The sequence below is a fragment of the Dryas octopetala genome, chromosome 4, assembly GCF_963921425.1.
Source record: "Dryas octopetala chromosome 4, drDryOcto1.1, whole genome shotgun sequence".
NCBI lineage: Eukaryota > Viridiplantae > Streptophyta > Magnoliopsida > Rosales > Rosaceae > Dryas > Dryas octopetala.
Genome location: NC_141369.1, coordinates 14,636,790 through 14,644,040, shown reverse-complemented (window position 1 = coordinate 14,644,040; position 7,251 = coordinate 14,636,790). Strand labels below are relative to the sequence as shown.

General features: G+C 32.5%; 1 pseudogene; it reads right to left on the bottom strand.

Annotated features, from left to right (window-relative positions):
- Nucleotides 1–1,297: 1,297 nt before the first annotated feature.
- Nucleotides 1,298–2,959, bottom strand: LOC147287155 (putative 2-oxoglutarate-dependent dioxygenase AOP1; annotated as a pseudogene).
- Between the last annotated feature and the right edge of the window lie 4,292 nt (nt 2,960–7,251).

The window sequence follows — 7,251 nt, the reverse complement described above, 5'->3', positions numbered from 1 at the left end:
TCAAATTGTCCCAAATTTCCGGCCATGACCTATCCCAATATGCATGGCAATTAATATATGGATGGAAATATGAGTACTAGAGAATTTGAAAGTTCTGACAATAAAGAAGAAAGTAAAACAGAATTAACCACAAATGCCATTTTCCAATTAGTGTTAAGCTGGCCTATTTCTAGTGAACATATATGAGTCATTAAAGTTGTCTATTTCACACAAATTAATGAGTAGACAAAAATCAATTTTCTCACATTGTTGGTTTGTGCATAACATACCCACCTATGATGCCGATCGAGGATCTACAATGCTTTCCAAGCTTAAGCTCCCACAAACCAACTTGGCTTGGGTTTGTAAGTATGGGGTTTTAGTTTTTATCCTTTATTTGTCTGGTTTTATGTTTTATTTAGTTGGGTAGATGATAGTTATGTTCATAGTTTAGTTTTACGTGTTTTTTAAGGGATGGGATTAAATAGTTATGTAAGTAATCAAGGGATGGAATGCTAGTGCTGCTATAACCCTAGTATAAATACTAGAGTTTATGCAGTTTTTTTCACAGAGAAATCAGATTATATAGTTTCACAAGAACTCGATCAATTTATCAACATTCCAACTTTGATAGTAATCAATGAGCATAATTAGTGTGAAGTTGGCAATGATAGTAATCAAAGTAACATGTCATAAATAGTTACCTCTCATTGATCCAATAGTTTTGTCAAATGCAACTCTGGTATCAGTTAGTTTTGACAAACTACCATCACCCATGACAAGGCCAAACATTTAATTTGGTCGTGAAGGTGCCTTGATCAGAGTCAAAGAAAGGCTTCGAGACTATTGTTTGGTAAACTTTCATCACACCAGCATCAACGACCTCCAAATTCAAATAATAATACGGAAACTCATCAACCCACTGTTTGACTGCCATCACCACTCTGAAAATTACTTTGAAATGGAACATTGAATTCTTGCAAAACTCTACAAATTTTTTGTTAAAAGAGTGGATCCATTGTATCTTCAAACAGTAAATATTTTGTGATTCAGATTCTCTGCTTGTTTTTTCTTGACTTTTAATTTTAGCATGTATTATTAATCCAATAATACTCATAAAGACAATTTATTTATAATTTTTCATTAATAGATAGCATAGCAGAAACAGAGCCACACAGCAATGAAAATACTATTAGACAAACCCAACAAGCCAAGCCTTGGAAACTATCACACATTGCATTTGCATTGCATACATGCCTAGCTAGAAAATAATACTTAATTGTTAGCTAGCTAGCTAGCTAGCTAGAAGGTTTGGGTTTCAAACACCACAATAGGCTTTTTTGCACTGTATGATAAACTTGATTTAGAAGCATCAGCATTGCGAAAGAAGCGTAGTAGTCTAGGATGATCAAATGACTTGTAGCGTCTTGGGTGTTCCTCATCAACAAGCTCTTCAGGCACTTGTATCTCTCCATTGCTAAGTGCAAATTGTGCCAGCGAGTATCTTGCTTCATTCCCACTCATAACAACTCGATGGTTGGGAGATAATATTCTGTCATTGCTCCATGCCTAAACAACGAAATTAACCTTAATTATATGCATCTTCAAATTGAGAAATTAAGCATAAGGGTAACCTTATTTCTATAGATAATTCATTAAAAACCATAAGATATTATATTGCTTTATGTTGTTAGTGGGTATCGACCAAAATATTTTCTTAATTTCCAGATAATCGAACACTTAAGATGTTAATATGTTGTTAGATTGTGAATCTCGACCGATCATTAATTGGGTTGATTATTGCTTGATTGTGTGGCATAGATGCACAGACACACAATATAAGCATCTTATCTTACCAATCATCTTGCATGAAACGACCAATTTGGATAATTGATTAAGTAGATTCTTGTTTGACTGTATGGTCCAGATAAATAGTTTGACAACATATATATATAGCATTCCAAAGATCTAGGTAAGAGACCTCACATGCTACGTTGCTAAACTACTAATCAAAACTTCATATTCAAAAATTGAATTTAATCAATGATCCATATTGACAGTACGTATGACAAATTAAAATTTTTTTGTATATAATTTCAACTAAAGAGCATGACTTACCATTAGTGCATCACCGGCCATGACTACAAAGGAAGAAGGTGAGAGGTCAAGCCTAATCCATTCATGGTTTCTTGTTTCAACCTCCAGAGCATTGACTTGATTATTCTGGTATAGTATGGTTGTGAAGCTCTTGTCAGTATGAGCCACGAAGGCAAGATTAGACTCATCTGCTTGGGGTGATTTATTTTTCAAGAGTCGAAGAAGATAAGTGATGGACCCAACATAAGATTCATAATACTTCTCCACCCCATAGTTCTCAAATATCATTCTAGTCACCATTTGATCCAACTCCTCTGCTACTTTTGCAAACGAATATGCACATTCACTTAATAACCACACAAAAAAAAAAAAAAAAAATGAGGCCAACAAACATTAATTGATAGTCTTAAAACTTCAGAAAGGTCACGTTGCACACACAAAAATTTCTCCTATGACAGGCTCATACAGTAATTTTTGCAAAAGAAGAGGAGTTTAGATCTTACCAGAAATTATCATTTCCACCAGGCCACAAGAGATTTGTGAATCTTTGCGTCTCCTCCAAAGTGGTTGCATTGTCGATGCCCAAGCTTTCATGGAGGGGAATTATGGGTACTTGCCCAACATACCCATTAAAAGGATTAACATCATATTTGTTTTTCATTTTGGTTTCAGTTAGCAGATCAAACAATTCTTGTAGAGCATTAAAAAACGCATTGTGAAATTCCATTGAGATTTTATCATACAATACTACAAAGCAGCCAAACTCTTCAAGTGCTTGTTGAACATCTTTGCATGCCAAGGGCCATGAGTTGGTGCCAGGCTTCAGAGTTTCCTTTGAGAAATCTAGCACAGGAATCTTTGGCTGCACTTGATCAGAACCCATGTCTTGCTTATTGCTTTTTCACCTAGAAATTTATTGAGACTGTGGAGTAGGGTCTATCTTGATAGTTCTTATGAATTTTTAGAGATTGTGGAGTAGGGTTTATCTAGTTAGTTCTTATACAATTTTGATGAATGATATTGGCGTGTTAATTACGTAAGGGGGAAGACGATAAAGCAAGCTGACAAATGAAAATTAAATGCTACATGTTCACTAAAAATATAAAGAAATAAATAGTACATTATGATAAGGGTAACGATTATTTCCAACATAATATAATATTTCATATATACAGATTTTCTCTTATCATGGTGCTAATTACGAACTCTAATCTGTCTTTCCCAGTGATCGACACTTGTTCATAGTTTATAGGTTTTAGTTCTCAGATTTTGAGTTAAACACCTTTAGACACTACTGTACAAATATATTCAAACAACATATTTCTTTTCTTTTTTATTTATTTTCTTATCCGACAATATTACATGAGGGGAATCCCAACTTCAAACCGGAGTATAAATAATTAGTCTTTTTTTTTGTTTTTTGGCCAAATAAATAATTAGTCTTAACCAATAGAGCTGTAAGCTCCCACCGATTTGTTTGTTTGTTAATTTGTTCAAAATATTTAGAGTTCATTAACTTTAAAATACTCACAGCCCAAAAAGTTAATCAAACTCACTTAATCTCACAAATTTAATTTTAAGGTAACATCAACCTACTAACAACTATAAATTTAATTTTCAGGTAACATTAACCCACCCAGAACCACAAATTTAATTTTCAGATAACATAAACTCACCCACAACCCAAAACAGCTTCAGCACTACACAAACAAATTTAATCGTAAAAACTTTCAATTTTCACCTGCAGTTTCAGTTTTTACCGCAGTTTCAATTTTCACTCGCAATTTCAGTTATGAAGAATACTCTTATAAAGTCGCAGTTTTAGTTGTCTGACATAGTTAACAAACTCAAAAAGTCGCAGTTTCAGTTTGCATTTTCATTTTGCAATTTCAGTTCACAGTTTCAGTTCATAATTTCAATATTTTTCTAGATCCGAGTTCTAGATCTTTTGACCAAAAAAAAAAAAAAGAGTTCCAGATCTGCGAAGAACAAGAACAAGAAGATGATGAAGAGAGACATAGTAGGGAGAGAGAGAAGAGGAAAGAGAAAGACAAAAAATAAGAAATAAAATGACCATTGATCATATTTCAAAATAAGCCAGCTGGTACCTGCTCCTGCAATGCAACTAATAGTTATTTTGTTGTTAAATAAAATTAATTAGTACACTAGAGATTAAATAGGATGCATAATATGCACCCTATAGTAATTGATTCAAATATTTAATGTGTGGTCCTCCTCATTTTTCAATTCAATTTTTATGTTTGTGTATTAATTATTTAATTTATTTTTGTTGTCAATTAAACAAGAGTAAAGTTCTCTTCTAGGGTCCAAGATAACTAGTCAACTGAGCTAAAAATGAGTTCTTCCTCGCAAATTAAATTAATGAGTGCTTGTACATATTCAGCTGCTGGCAGTACCAATTAAATACCAATTAATCACACTAAAAAATAATGAACCTAGGCATATATATATATATATTGTTAAATTAATGTTAGCAGGTACCAATGATATGACATTATTTTTAAAATTACCAATTTTTAAGTTATCAATGAATAGAAGTGGACAATATCATTGGAATGGAAACCAAAAAAGTCACAGAGAAAATCTCCTGTGATTAATTAAGACCATATAAATATATGTATTGATGGTCCATGCATATATGACGAATGAAGTTGGAGCTTTGTTAATATTCAAACCAGTCTACATTATAATTCTCATGTTTCCTGCAGTTATCGATTAGAAGATGATGATGCCTGACATGTAAGATATCTGACAAAAGTGGCAAAAAAACAAAAAAGATGATGAAGATGATGATGCCTATCTACATGTAAGATATCTGACAAAAGTGGCAAAAAAACAAAAAAGATGATGAAGATGATGATGCCTACATGTAAGATATCTGACAAAAGTGGCAAAAAACAAAAAAGATGATGAAAATGATGATGCCTTATTTAAATTCGATACGATTAATTAAAATAAAAACTCTATTAATTAAAGAGTTCATACAATAAGTTACTAATTGTTTATTATCCACTTTGTTATAATAGAAATTAATTTCATTAAGAACAAGGAGGAGAACATATGGTCATTTGGCTGCTTCAGCTTACTCCTAATTAAAATCCTAGATTCTTCCCAAATTTTAGATGAGCAGAGCTGGCCCAAATTCTAATGGCTTTGCCCATAAATTACTACCAAAAAAAAAAAAATTACTTTGGGCAAATTCGTCGCCCAAAGCACTTTTGGGCGACGCTTTATGTGTATTTTGTTTAGATTTTCTGCCTTTGTGGCTTCTTACTGGAATGGTTTGGTAAAAAACAATAAATCCCAGATTCTTTCCATTTTTTAGATGAGCAGAGCTGGCCCGAATTCTCATGGCTTCGCCTGGAAATATAGAAACTTTTTTTTTTTTTTTTAAAGGTGATAATTTTCATACTTGACTTTGTTCCATCAACAACTTCGTCAAAAATACTAATGTGGCCGTTAATGCTGATGTGGCACGCTAGATATGCGCCACATGTCACATCTTTTATTTTATTTTCTAATTTTTTCTATTTTATTATTTTTATAAACTTTGAAAATTAATTGAAAATAGCTCCGAACTCAAAAAAATACACGAAAAATTCCTACGGACTCGTCTTGACTAGTACTAATTTACTATAGGGTTAAATTATCAATTTTCCTTCTGAGAGTTTCCAAAAACTTTGGAAAATCCAAATTTATTTCTAAAAAATTAAAATAAATTTTCATGTATTAAATAAATTCTATAATTTTCGTAAAGTCTCGGAACAATTCTTATAAATATTTTGGAAATTACCAAAAACCTATTAGAGGGATTTACAAAATTTCTATAATTTATTTTATAGAGGGAAATTTATTTTCCTCTAAGGCCGAGAAGTCTTTTGGGTAGCAAGTGTTCACGAGAAATGTATTGTTAGTTTTTAGAAGACCAGCGGTGCATACCTCATATTTTTTGGAGTTCGGGAGATATCCTATGAATTTTCAAAGAGCCTAGAGTATTTTAATTTTCTAGAAATAAATTTAGACTTCCCAAATTTTTTGGAAACAGTCAGAGGGAACATTTATATTTTGACCTCATAGTAAATTAGTACTAATCAAGACTAGTCCGTAGGAATTTTCCGTGTATTTTTCTGAGTCCAGAGCTATTAATTTTTAAAGTTTATAAAAATAGGACAATAGAAAAAATCCAAAAATAAAAGAAAAGATGTGATACGTGGCACATCCAGCGTGTCACCTCAGCATTAACCGCCAAATCAGTATTTTTGACGAAGTTGTTGACGAAACAAAGTAAAATGGGACACGGATATAAGTTACAGATGGTAATCTGGAACAAAAAAACTTTCAGATGGCATTGTGAGAATGAAAAACAATTATGGGTGGTAAATCGTGAAATAAGCCGCTATATATTTAAATTTATATTTTTACGCGTTGGTGATTAAATAAATAAAAGTGTATTTTCTTTTTCTTTTTTTGAAAAAAATGAATTTTATTAGAATCGAGATCGATTAAAGAATACATGTACAAATAGATTATAAATGGGCTTAAATAAATTAAGTATATATAAACAAATATAGAAATAAGATATAGTAGATATATTGAGATTTATAATGGCTAATAAATGTATCTCAGCCGTCCATATATATATATAGTACATTTTTCTTTAAGGCAGACGCGTCCGTATTATTTTTTTGCGAATTCTCGTCGCCAAGCGCTCGGTGATTGTATCGAGTGCTCGGTAGTCCATTTTTTTTATAACAGTTGAGCGCGGCAACAAGCGCTTGGCACCACTTCCTCCGCCGATTTTTTAGGGTACTTTCCTGACGGTTCACTATATACCCTCCTAGGGTATATAATGAGACTTGTGAAGGTTGCAAGTTAGGTTTTAACGCCCAAAATTCTGGAGTTAAAACCTAACATATAACCAACAAACTAGTTCCGAGCGCTCGGGAAAAGAAGAAAATGGCATTGCCGAGCGCTCGGCGCTGGAAATTCGTAAAAAAAAAAATTGTTGGCGTCCTCTCTAAAGAAGGACTGTATATATATATATATATATATGATATCACATTTTTTACACAAGTTTTCAATGGGGCACACTCTATATAGGATTTCAACGATCCAAACCGTCTATTTTTTAGGTCTCTATTAAATAATCATTCT